At 43.9% G+C, this 14,171-nt stretch overlaps 1 protein-coding gene across 1 annotated transcript in view; it reads left to right on the top strand.

The window, feature by feature from the left end:
• Positions 1–678: 678 nt before the first annotated feature.
• Positions 679–14,171, top strand: part of LOC105180979 (elongation of very long chain fatty acids protein AAEL008004) — a 56,306-nt gene continuing 42,813 nt past the window's right edge. The window contains exon 1 of the mRNA XM_025300045.1: positions 679–1,072. The gene's annotated coding sequence lies outside the window, so the exon portion shown is untranslated. The remainder of the gene's footprint in view (positions 1,073–14,171) is intronic.

Raw genomic sequence — 14,171 nt, 5'->3', positions numbered from 1 at the left:
TAGTCTTTAACATCACCTCGTCGGTGCGTTTGTCATACGATGGCAATTTTCTAATTTGTTATAAAATGTGTGCGGAATTTATGTGGAATTAGCAAGTGATTTTCTAAAAATTTTCTTGATCTTTGGGAAACTTTATGGATTTCGGCAAAAAATCATTACCGACAGTCTGTCTCGACGATGCTCATCGTCCGCACCTCAGATGTCACAATGTGCTCGTGCTCACGCGACAGTTTTCCCCGTCATTTGAATTTCAAATAAACGGCAGAATGAAACCAGATCAGTGTGCCAAGCGGACGTTACGTCGAATCGACGAGGAAACGTCACTACGTTTTACCGGAGGCCAGGATTTGTACCGTCACCGTGACGTAACGAAGCTACAAGCTACAAGCGGTCGTGAATGGAAGGACTAAGCCGTGAGACTGAGGATTCAAGCAAAGCGAACGCTTCCACATATAGACGCAGGGTGTCTCGTTATTTTCACGATCTCCTGCTCCTCTTTCGCGTTTCACTTCAGTCCTGACTTTTATAAAACCCCGGAATGTTGCGATGCCCCATCAAATTCTCGCGCAACCAATCCGCCTTGCGTATCGTTCCATTATAACTTTTATCTCAACGGTCCCCGCTGTTTCCTAGCTCCGTCCCTGGCGCGGTCGGGCGGCCGCGGAGGAGCGCGCGCACGTTTGGTGAGTCGATCCCTCGCAAGACGTCCCTCGTGCCTCGAGCTAACGAGTGAACACGCCGCCGCGCCCGGCTCGGTGTATTTTTAACCGGATCCCGCGGATCTGCTCGCCGAGAGGGTTTGTGTGTGTGCCGAGGAAGGGAGAGGAGCGAGAGCGAGAGAGCGAGAGAGAGAGAGAGAAAGAGAAAGAGAAAGAGAACAGGAGTGACGCCGGGACGCGCGCGCGCGAGAGAGAGAGAGAAAGAGTGTCGAGCGGCAAGGCTTGCGGGCGCGGCGCCGGTGGTCGGACATCGCCGAAGGGAAACACCGTGGAAGGAAGCTGTACCGGAGAGCAGGCCGGCTACGGAGCGAGCAAGCGAGCGAGACGGAGACGCCGACGCCGACGCGCAACAGGTGAGAGAACGTGACGGCGGCGATGTCAGCTGATCGCGGCGCGATGAAACGCGGCGGCGAGGAGCGCGCGATCGTGCGCCGCCGTCGTGCGATCGCAGGCCGCAGCTGCTGATCTAACACAGTGACGTAATTAGGCGAGGCCCGCGCTGGGCGTAGGGGGCGGGGTGGGTGGCAGGGCGGGGCGCGGCGCGGCGGGAACGCGATCTCCGAAATGTGATTTTCCTGCGGCGCGCTCGTCGAGACTCGCCGAGCTCGCGAGGCTCGGAGCTAACGGAGCTCGCCGGCTCCGTTGGTTTCTACACGGAAGGGGAACCGCCGCGTCGGTGTGACTGAATTCTCTTTTGCCTGCTTGTCAAGAGCACGCGTATCTCCAGATCGTTTGTGTCGCCTGTTGCTTGCTCGACTAACCGCGCTATCTGCCGCAGTAGTCTCCTCCGACGAGGAGGAGGCCTGTTTTCTTTTGAGTTTTCCCTCCAAAGTATAGACCGGGAACTTCAGCAACGAGGGACAGATCTATAAAAGTCTTTAAGGCCCAGTTGCACCAATATTGTTTTGGTTTTAAGTGAGACTTAAATATATCTCTGTCTTTATTTATTTAGTAAGAAAGATAAAGATAGACTTATGTTTAAGTATCACTTAAAACCAAAATAATGTTGGTGCAACTGGGCCTAAGACGCCTAGAGAAGCTGGGGGAGATTTTTGGACATCTTTGAGTCGTCTTTATGTGGGCGGCGGTCAGACGAAAACTTGGTCGGAGGGGCAGAAGGGATTTTTGATGGATCAGTTGTTTCCGGCTATCTTAAGCGAGCTTTCAGCTCCCAAAGTGTCGATAATGTAGAACCGACTGCCCTAACGTTAAATAAATAATAACGTTTAAATAAGCAGCAGGCGCACGTACGCGCTCTCTTTCTCTAACACGATCATGCTGTTCTGTTCCGCGTGTTTCTCGTATGTTATAGATCTTACGTGAATATACTGTTCCGTTTTTCTTAATTTTTTAGCGATAACTTAATCACGCATATACACAGATCCTTGCGCAGACCTTTTGCACATTTTTAGGCTTCTGATTTTAGTCGCGAGGATACAGCGATATTTCTGCGAAATTCTGCCGCGATTTATTACTCCCATAAATAAAGAACGATACCGGATAACATTATACGTGCTTGTAGTAATTTTTTCAATATTTAGTAATTTATAACAGTCTGTTGCGAAGATGATTCTTAATCTTACGTCTTTTTTACGCCAGTGATAGTTTTTCACGCTGCGATTCTACTTCCAATTATTGCCTTTTTTGTTCATCTCATCGATCTCGCCTCTGCGGTGACAGATTTGATTTCTCGTTACCGATTTGTCGTCCAGTCCCCACTCGGTCGCACGAACTGTTACGTACTTCCGTCACCAGACGGATCCGGACGACCATGATCGATCCAGATGGAGACTTGGGAAAATCACGACTGCGCCGAAGTGACGTGAATTGGCGAAGAAATGCGCAAATCACGAAGCATGAATTTTCCTTGCCACTTTCTCACGTCACTTTGACGCAATCGTGATTTCCTGTCCCGCCGGTGTATAAATTTACATCGTCATCACGATAAACTCGCCACGCGGCGCGCCTTCGCTCCCTTTTACGTTTCTCGCTCTGATATCCCGCACCAATTGTTTCGTACTTCGCGGTATCCGGCCGCACTTGCACATCGACACCATCCTCCGGCTCGCGGGCGCCGCAACCACGCGAGGTCTCTCTCGTTCAGCACGCTCAGAGGACGCGCATCGAGGTACGAGGGTAGTCCCAGAAGTACCTGACTTAACAAGGAAAACACAAAAAATTTGGGAAAAAATATCTTTATTTCGCTACATGGTCTCCTTTTAGCTCAATACACTTTTCCCAGCGATGTTCAATAGCTTCGATATCCTGTTTACAGTGGAAATCGTCGAGCTCCTCAAAATAGCCATCAAGCCACCTTGGTCCATTGTTTGGACTGTTCCTTCGTCTCAGGTGTGAAGTGATGGACCCATGTTTCATCCATGGTTATGAATCGACGCAAAAACTCGGCTTTATTGCTGCGAAACTTCGCCAAACACTCGATTGAAACATCCTGACGGCGCTGTTTTTGTTCCATCTTGCGCACAGCTTCTCATGTCCAAATTTTCAGTCAATATGCGATGTACAGCACTTTTTGAAATGCCTACCATGTCTGCTAACTCGCGCACTTTCAGTCGACGGTCATCCAATACGATTTTGTGGATTTTCTTCGCCATTTCTGGCGTGGTCACCACCTCATTTGGTCGACCACTGCGACGTTCGTCTCGGCCTCGTTTAAACTCTGCCACCCAATATTTTACTGTTGTGAACGAAGGAGCAGACTCCCCCAGAGTAGAATCTAGCTCCGCTTTGATATTGCTTGGGCTGAGGCCTTTCAAATGAAAGTATTGTATCACATAACGATGACCAATTTTTTCCATGTTTACAAATTCACTGAGAGCGTTCACTATTGATGGCTGCCAAACAAATACTGAGCAACGTAGCGTCGTCAAACTTCAAATTTCAGCTTTATAAGCTTGGTGCTTTCTACCATAGTCATTCTTTTCAAACAACAACCGCTATCTATACAGGTCAGGTCAGGTACTTCTGGGACTACCCTCGTAGCGGAGACACCTCCGGCGGTCGTTTCGCCAGATACACGCACAGATCCTTCGTGTTGAATTAACGTAAAACTCCTCTTGAACTTTGGCAAGAGCGTGAGGTAATGGGCTGGCAAATATTTGCACGGTGACTGGGCTGTGTCAAAATCGATCCTTAAACATAAGGTCACGCTAACGACGTGGATCATCCGTCTCGCGGACTACTCGACTTTTGATATTGATCCTCCTTTCTGTGTGCGCGCATGTTTGCGCACACATTCGCGAGAGCTTCGCCGCCGCGTTGCACGTGCATCTGTCCTTAACGTTCGCTTCGCCGCGGACGATCGAGCCTCGGTTGCATTTTCTTCTTAAGAGCGCGTGTCACGCACGCGAGTGCTTTGCTTTTAAAGGTTGAGAACGAAGGAGCCGCGCTTTTTTGCCGCCGATCTATCAATGGATATGGTGGAAGCGGCCGATGGAAAATGGGGCATCGTACGTGTTGCACATCTCTTTCTCTCCCTTCCTCTCTCTCTCTCTCTCTCTCTCTCTCTCTCTCTCTCTCTCTCTGTCTTTGCGGTGCGCGAGTCTTAAAGTGAATACCTTGAACGTTCACTGAGCAACTCGTCGAGGCGACATACCATCGAGCGTCGCGAATGAGGTAATGCTCGTTGACGTCACAATGTTGCAACCGCGTTGACAATCCTGTATCGCGAGATTTCTCACTTTTACGCGGGACTGCATTGTCCCGCAAATGGAACGAGAAAGGGTTGTCCGCCGTGCGCGTTAACGCTCATAAATCGCGAGGTTGGGTGCCAAAAAGCGCTCCGAGAGCGCCTCCCCGTATCCTCGCGCTCGATCTCCACCGCTGAGAAAGGAACAACCTCTCCCCCCTCCCCCCGCAGTGGGAGGTCCTGCACGGAGTGGAGGAGCCTTTTTAGCCAAAGAAAAACTAAAGGAAGAGAAAAAAGTTTCCCGTCTGACCGCTGATTTCGTACTTTTTATTTATCCCCCCCCCTCCCCCCGCAGAAAAAATGACCATTCCTGGCCGGGGATTCACGACAGGATAAATTTCGCCGCGAACGCTTGAATATGCAACGGCATTCCTACCGTGTTGTCCGGTCATTCACGGGACAATCGGACGAACGAACGATGCAGACCGGCGAGCACGAAATGTCAGAAGTTTATCTGCGGTGCTTTGCTATCGCGCTTGTTTTTTCGATCGGCAAAAAGTACCAAACGGCGCGAGAACCGGTCGCCGTCCGGTTCAAGTTCTGAAAACTCGATACACCATTCGCGACAGGCCAATCTTCGTCTGTCACACGCTGTCGTTTCTTGTACCGCGTTACCTGAAGCTTGTCTCACACACAGAAAACGATCAGTGACGCTTTTCGATTCTCGGTTTCTTCGGAAGTCACTGGAGAAGAGCAAGCACTTTTTCTCGAGCTACGCGGGGAAAAAGTGCGCCGGTCGTCTCATCGAACAACAGAAGATCCCTCGCGCGTCAAATCGTCGTCGCGACGCGAATAGCGGGTCTGATCTTTTTCAAAGAACTTCCTGTAGAACTGGTGTACATTTGTTGCTTCATTCCAAATTGTTGCTGCAATGTGCACCAGTTTCGCAGGAAGTTCCTCGGAAAAAGGAGATAGATATCACGTATCTCTGCGCGAGTACCGCGAGTGTGGCGTTCTCCTTCGACCTTCATTTTACAATTCACATAAAAGTTCCTCTGACAATTCCCAGACACAGCGTTCTGCTCAATACTACGAAATTTCTCGTAAAATTACGAATTCCTTTCTCATCTCAAACATGAGTCTTCCCCGGGGAATCACGTTATTTTCAATCGGCGACGTCGGTCGGCTTTTGTGATATCACACAGGGAATCCCATTTTTATATCGATCGTATTCAGCCGAATCAAAATGTCAAGCAATTAAAATTCTCATGTAAAATGATAAAGGAATTATCGCAGATCAGCCATCAGTAAGATAGCAGTAAATGACCAGAGAAAATGCGGAGATAACTCGGGACTTTCACACTCGGAGTCGCGTATTTGAAACGTCCGACTGAAGCTTCCGAGTCGAATCTGCCTAGAGATTTTGGGCCACATCTCGCCTAGCTGATTTCCAGAAATTCTCTATGCGGCGATTAGACCCGGCGGAGTGTGTCCGTTTTTACGACGTTCGGAATTGTGCGACGATCTTCGCACGCGGATCACGTCGCGGACGCGCGTTTCGACTCGACTCGACTCGACTCGCGTACGTGAAATATTTACGAAAATTCCGAAAGAGCCGGGAAACCTTGAGACCAGGAACGAATTATGACGAATGCAACGTGCTCTCTTCCTACGCAACGTACACCAATGCAGCCCGCGCGCGCACGTTCTTCCCCTTCTTGTTTTTTGCTTGTTGTTTGCCTTGTGGGTAAATTCGAACTGTGGCCGACGCCTTCATCGGGAATTTAATTATCGCACCATCAGACGTGACTTCGGCTGATTTTGAGGTCGCGTTGAACGTTCTTAGCTGTCAGCTCCGAAGGACGAGAACGATGATGTACGAGAGCGAAAAAGTCCACACGACAGGTTCTACTACGCGTTAATTATTTTTTACACGGATATTTATCGTTGCGTCACCTTATCCGACTACAAGTTCCTCTCGCGTTTTTTACCGTGTGATTGCCATGGTCGTGAAAAATATACGTGCGTATCAGCATAATAAAGTGCATATTAAATATAGTAGATCATAGTGCAAAATTATGCGGTACATTTTCATATTTCTATTCTAGATTTATTAAACGTTAAGTGACGCAGTAATGGCGACGAGTCGAAGAGGTCGCGTACTGCACGTGTGAAGTTCTTCAGAAAAAGAAGGACAGGCGTATCTCCCCCAGTCCTCGCCCATCGCGACTCACTTTCGATCGGTTCGTTTGCTAAAAGCGTTCGGACAACATTTCTGTGTCTCGACGGGGTAGAAAAGAACGGCGTGTGCTTGGCACGTTTTGCCAGGTTGTGCAAGGTTAATCGAGTTGTACTCTCGTTTCTTCAGGCTAAGCTAGCGACTCGTGTTGGTACCTCGATATTTAACAGGCCAAGGCCGTAAGTGGAACGACGATAGCGCGCTGATCCACATTACGTATTTTTGTGGAGAGATCGTCGACTTTGACTTTCGTTGCTGTTTATCCTTCCTAAAAATTTCCTCGTTGCTTCCTTCGACTGTCATCATGGGAACGACGATAGCGCGCTGACTCACATTACGTATTTTTGTGGAGAGATCGTCGACTTTGACTTGTTGTTTATCCTTCCTAGAAATCTCCTCGTTGCATCTTCGACTGTCATCGTGGGAACGACTCGGTGTTTTGCATTTTCGCAACTTCGCACTCCTCAAGGCAGATGTTCTCCGACTTTGTAATATAAATCGGAGTACATTTAGTTGGCCGGCCAGATGAATGTATCATCTTCCTTCAAGTCTTTTCCCTTTTATGTTTAGAAACTTCGCAAGCGTCCTTCCAGGAACGAAATAAAAACGTCTGAGTACTACTCGGCTATTTTATCGGAAGGTACAAGAATGCGAGGGTGTCAAAGGTGTCGGAAGTGTCAAATAAAATCGTGCGGATCGTTACGCTTGAAGACCTTGCGTACGTTTAAGAATATTTCTACAGAATTCTGAGGAAAATACAAGAAAGATGCAGAAGCGATTTGAATATAATATAAAATAAAATTCAATAAAATTGAATATAGAGACGCGTGGCTTGAAGTGCCGACAGAAGGGAAACTCGCCTCGAACCTGAAATCTGAGATTCGGATGAACTTTTGTGACTCAGTGCACAGTGCACTCGATATATAAACAATAGTACAATAGATATATAAACAACAGTATGTTTCACATTCTTTCACGTATTTTATCCTTTAAATCCATGGGGCCCGCGCTCTTCTCGAATGTCCTAGAGTATTCTAAGCTGTGCTGTAATTGCGTTTTTATTAACACAGCTCATCGTTTGACTACCATTTTACTAATCTATTATCTAAAACAACCTATCTTATCTAAAACAATTAATCTGAAACAATGTTGCTTATCGAGATATCGAGATATCGGGTGAGGTAATGTAATCTAGGTATATATCGCACATTGAGTAAGAAGGAAAGGTTCCGTTGTTGAAGACAAAGTCTGCAGGCAGTAACATTTGTGTGCATGTTGCGTGGAAGAAATATCTATACATTGAATGTAATGTTCATTTATTGAACGTCGTGCAATTCTCTCTCTCTCTCTCTCTCTCTCTCTCTCTCTCTCCCCCTCTCTCTCTCCCTCTCTCTCCCTCTCTCCCTCTCTCTCCCTCTCTCTCCCTCTCTCTCCCTCTCTCTCCCTCTCTCTCCCTCCCTCCCTCCCTCCCTCTCCTCCCTCCCTCCCTCTCCTCCCTCCTCCTCTCCCTCTCCTCCTCTCTCCTCCTCCTCTCCCTCCTCTCTCTCTCTCTCTCTTTCTCTCTCTCTCAGGCCACTAATTGAATGTCTTTAATACATTCTGTAACGCACAACGCTTCGCGTGATTTTATTATTTATTCGCGAAATATTCAGTCCGTTCAAAGAAGCCACATCCTCGTAATCCGCGTCCAAGTCCTTGATGATCACGTCGCTTTTCACATCGCTATCCAGAAGGTGTGCCAACCATTCCCGCTTCTTGTATCCCCTTATGTATACGAATCAGGATGTATTTTCTTCATGTTCCTCATACATATTACCCGCTACAACTAATCGCACTTTGGCTCTGCTATGCTTAACAATGTACATCTTAAAAAGCTATCGCAAAATGACACAAAATGTACGCTCTACGTTGCTTCGGCTTTTTATCGATCTTTCCACTCGTATTTTATTCCCGCAAGCAACTTCAAGCGTCAGACGTTTCTTATAAATTAAATATAAGCGTTTCTTATAAATTTTTCATCTTAATTTCTTTGCATTGCGTATTTTAGAGCTGTTCGTTCGCGTCATTCGATCATATTCCCAATTAGTAATCAGGAATATTCCCAATTGGTAATCAGGAAGTTCTTCTAAAAGCGACATTACGCATTACCGTGCGTTAATAGTTTTATTTCATTTGGTAATAATAATTATAAATCATTCATCATCACTAATAACAATAGATCGGCAAAATAAGCTGTTGACTCTTGAACGATCGTTTCTTATTTTTCGAGCGTTTATTTTGCGCGTAATTTATAAAATTCCTGAGAACTGGCAAGTGACTCGTTAAGTGACGGTTTCGCACAATTATAAAATGCTATTTGCATCCCATACCCATACCCATAAAGTTTTTCCATGTTCATTAATAAATTATGCTGTGAGCATGTCATTCATATGTAAAAATTGCTGATGCAAAGTTGCGTTAAGTAAGAACGTAGGAAGCAGAGAAGCTGAGAAGAAATGTTTCTATTGGATTTTCAAGCCCGCATTAATAATTGTCGCTTAAAAGAGTCGAAAGAAGGAGGTACTTCACGTGATATTCAATCGCAATGAAGGATCGGAAAAAGTCAGGAAAATGCATTAAAATAAAATGGATTAATAATATATGCGATGAAAGAAATAGAATAAAAATACTTCGCTATCAGTGCTGCTGATAACTTGCCATAATTATTTTTCTTCCTATGGCGATCCACGTAAATAAACTAAGCTGATTTCGTAAAATTATATGGAAGAATGGGGGATTATTAGAATCTACTCTGTGGATTATTAGAATGTGATCGGAAAAATATGACACATATATATTGACTTGGACGTTTTGCAAGATTAAGCATATGCTAATCTCGTTTCCGTAACGTTCCACTTAATGACAGCACAGCAGTAAATATCAAATCGATTAGCGTATTCAATGTTCACGCGTTACGTAAACGACAATGCAATATGACTATTTCCTCCGAGAGTAATCGTACAATTATCCAACCTCGATCATTATCTCGACGATGCTATTTTTCTCAAATCATAAAAATCGCTTGCAAAATTAAAGTTAAGGAAAATAGGCATTACGCTGAACACAGGCGTCGCTGCATTGCCGTTATCGCTTGTACGGCTATTAAAAATATTTGTATGAGAAGTTGATTCGAGAGAAACTGACTAATTAAAGATCAACTAATGTCGCAGATTAATTAATTAAAGATAACTGACTAATTCAGATTTGAGAAACTGATTAACTAAAGCGTACGAAATTGAATTAATTGCGCGTAGACAATTGTCTTCGCTGTAAGTTTGATAAAAGAGAGAGAGATATGATTGACATAATGACTTTCTTGAAATACGAACCATGCATACAACTTTTTATGTGAAAATGAACTTCCTTTCTCCGTTCGCTCTGCCACGTATGGATAAATTTGCGTAACATGATCCTGTTTTATGTGCAATAATAACGCTCACTCGTTCTAAAGATAGGTCTTTTTTATTTGTCGCACGATGAATGTATGCCGCGTATATAACAATCTTTAAACTCGTATTAACAGTTGCTATTTGAAACTTGTTTCAAGCGAGATGCTCAGGTACGAGTTGAAAATTAAATGTGAGTTTCTTAGTCGAATTGCAGTCATAAATACCCGTATGAGGCGTCAGGTATATTATATGGCTTAATTAAAGAACTCAAATCCAACTATCGATTTAAATCTGAATATCTCACATGAGACAAATTTCAAGTGACAACAATAACAAACACGAGGAGGGATAATCAGATAAATAAGAAAAATAAAAAATGCAAGTCTTGAAGCTAAATCTCATCAATTTTTTATTCAAACGAATAAATGGGAATACGTTGCACAAAGTCAATTCGAAAATTCGTATGTTTAGGCCTTCAGTTAATGCCGAGTGTAAACAAATACGTCATCTCCTGACATTTTTTTGACAATATTAAATATTATCGCACAATTATAATCGATATTTGTTTGCTTGCCTTTGATGTTTAGCTAAAGATGGTCCAAGGTGAAGCGAGCAGAGACAGAAATTTACGGAAGTGGTCATTTTGGATTGAAATGTTACTGCAAAAAATTGTTGATATAGAAAAAATTGTTGATATAGAAGCATTCGTAAGTGTAAATCTTCCGAAATATGTCCAGTGAATCACCTTGTTACCTGTATTTAACGCATAGGTCTTCTCTTTCAGTGCTATTTGGTTATGATTTGGAAAAAACGCATGTCACTTTTTTAATCATTTTTGGGCGTTACGTGCGTTTTTGCCCGAAATTGGAACATACGAACCTTCCAGTTAACTTTCAGTTCAATTTGATATATACCGTCGTGCCGTCATTAAGTGAAACGTTATTGAAGTAAATTATTATCACATGTACGATTTTGCAAGATACATATTCAAGTCAATGCATACGAATCATGCTCTTTTCACTAATGATAGATCTAATGAAAAAAATTTTTATGTTCACTCTTTCTCTCTTGAAAAGAAAAAAAAAGAAATTGATGTAAGACTCAGCTCTCCCCAAAACCAGCGCTTTCGGCTTGCATTTTCCTGACGTTTTCCGATCCTTGTTGGTCATTGCGATTGAATATCACGTGAAGTACCTCCTTCTTTCGACTCTTTTAAGCGACAATTATTAATGCGGGCTTGAAAATCCAATAGAAACATTTCTTCTCAGCTTCTCTTTCAATCGGACTAGTCTCTCGCTGCGCCGCGATGTCACGTCCCATTAAAGCTGCATTTTAAAGAGGCATCTTTGAATCATCGAGCGGCTCGTTCATTAAATCACAAAATAACGGTTGATCCCGCGTGTCTGGCAAGGTGGCCGTCGGACGCGATTGCGAGAACGATCTTTGGACTCGGAGAGGATCTTTCGGAAGGTAGAGGAGGAGGAAGAGGAGGAAATCCATCCCCGTAGGCATTCGAAAGCCTCGCGCTCAAGGGCGTCACAAATGGCCACCAGTTTTAATCGGCTCCGATTCTTCACTGTCCCGCGCGGGCGACCACGGCAAGTACCAGGTCGAGGATACACCTAGTCCTGCCAAGGACACGCCGGCGTATGCGCCGAAACCTTCTCTCCGTGTCAGTGAACTTGTCTGACCTTCCGCAAGATATTCGCGCTTTGAACGCTCGGAAAGTCCGACCTCGAAATAGCGCCTCTGCGTGGAACGGAGTTTCAGAAATAAGCGTCTACTTACGAATTGATGGTCCTCCCATACTTGTGGCGAGGCATTGCCGTACGTACGCTGGGAATGAGCAGCCAAGGTTGGGCCTAGTACCAATAGTTGTCGACTTCATTTGCATATCGCGGATGCTAAGCGATTATTTAGCTCGTTTGGGTTACCAAGCACAATTCAAGACCCCATCCTAAATCCTGCCATTGTCTGAATCTCGATCTTCACATTTAACATCATTATCGCCACGGTAGAGATATTTTATCTTGATGCACGATCTCGTCTCGAAAAAGGAAGAGGCTTCTAAAGATTTCTACGAAACTACTGGCAACTGAATGTTTCGGGGATATATATCGGGGATATGTGTCAAACACGAGTAGTTAGACTTAACGCAATTGTCACAGTTAGTAAAGATGAATTGAATGTTCATTTGTTAATCGACACAATAGATTTCTCTACTGTCCTTCTTCCATTGGACGTTTTTCCAGTCTTCGGTAATAATAACGAAATGTGTGGAGCACCGTTTGATTGATTGTAATTGACCAAAACGAATAAAATTAACACCGAGTAAAACGTGATTATATACAATATATAATAATGTTTTAATCGGTTTGCTTCGATTTCATCGATTGTATACCGATTAATAATTATTATTATTAATAATTATAAAAAATATGCATATGGATATAAGTAAATTTGTCGTTAGAGAGCAACCGAATATAAACACTTTTCATTTTTCAGATATATTCTTTTTCTCTCTCTCTCTCTCTCTCTCTCTCTCTCTCTCTTTCTCTCTCTCTCTCTCGATGCATCCTGAAGTTAATTTTGCACTGATTCGGTCTGATTTGGAGAAATATATACACAAAATATGCATAAATAATAATAATTATGCACTAACCTGTTCTTTATCGAATATCGTAAAATGCAGTATTGCAATTACTTTGAGTGGTGATAATATATGTAATAAATGTCATAAGTTAAATCTTAAGTTATATATTATGTAATATACATGTTGACCCTGAACGTCTGATGTCTATTAAATGTAGGAGCGTGGATTTTAATTAACGGATTTTATATTGACAGAACTTCCAGCTTATTCGTGATTATTGGACTCGTGACATTAAAAACAGATTATTTCGGGATTAGTATAAAGTATCAGACGTCGGAAAGCACGAGAAGCAAGACTTGCAAAAGTTGAATTTCGGATATTAAGAGCGAACGAACGAACCTTCGTCAGACTGACGTGTCTCGTCTCGGAACTTACTCGATACGTCGATCGACGATTTAGCAGAGAAGAATCAATTATGGGGACGCGGAATATGCAGACGTAAGTGCGCGTAAGGTTTACGTCAACTACCATATAAAGGTGCCGAACGCTTCGCTCCATCTTCGGTGTCACAAATCGGCGGAAGACGATTCGAGGCGGATTGAAAGCGTTTGGCATGTTTGCGGGCAGTCGTTGACGCAAATCTTCGCGCGCTCACGCGCTGCTTGCGTTCTGGCTGTGCAATTGGATCCACCGTTCCAAATCGCCCGAGACAATTTGTCCAGACCAGACTCGAAGACGGCGAACGCCGTCCAGTGGAGAGTCCGATCGCTCCAAACGCCCGAGAGAGATTCACGCTGTGCTCGTGGAACACAGCTGGTACGCTCACTAATTCCATAAGCTAACACAAACTCCACAACAGATCCGAAATAATAAATGCGCAGTGATGTGCTTGGATCTGAAAATTAGCTGGACGAAGATTAAACATGTAAATTCCTCTTAGCACTTTGTCCTGATTGTGAATGAGTCCCAATTTCGCAGTTTCAAAATAATACAGCACTAACGAAAAACGTCTACGACGTAGAAACAAGGTTTTCACTGATTTACACATTCGCATGTAATGCGAAAAACAAAATTATCTGCGACCGTCATCTTAGGTAATTTTGTACAAGGATAACATTTCCTTCAATTTAAGCTGCACACACACACACACAGGTGAAGATAATATATATATATATATATATATATATATATATATATATATATATATTTATATTACCTAGACGCAGAAACAAGATGAATTTTAACTGAATAATTTTAGACATCACAAATATATGCGCATAAATATTTGCGCTCAGTCGCCTCATTATTGCTGTTTCCTCTCAGAACTTTGATTTCACCTTCGAGGGAACATTTCTGTTTTCCTCGTGTTCTTTACTCTTCCGACTCGGCGAGCTCGATTCTCGGAATAAAGTCGAATTGATCGGAAATCGCTGCTACCCGCAGGTGATACTGATTGGTCAATTTACACGTTGCGAAACGTACAATTAACACGACGAGACACAGCTTATGAGCTCGATTATGCCGTGAACAATATGGCGACTTTAGG

Source organism: Harpegnathos saltator, unplaced genomic scaffold (assembly GCF_003227715.2).
Source record: "Harpegnathos saltator strain DR-91 unplaced genomic scaffold, Hsal_v8.6 scaffold32, whole genome shotgun sequence".
Lineage (NCBI taxonomy): Eukaryota > Metazoa > Arthropoda > Insecta > Hymenoptera > Formicidae > Harpegnathos > Harpegnathos saltator.
The sequence above is the reverse complement of the archived record's forward strand: the minus strand, read 5'-3'. Positions and strand labels throughout refer to the sequence as shown.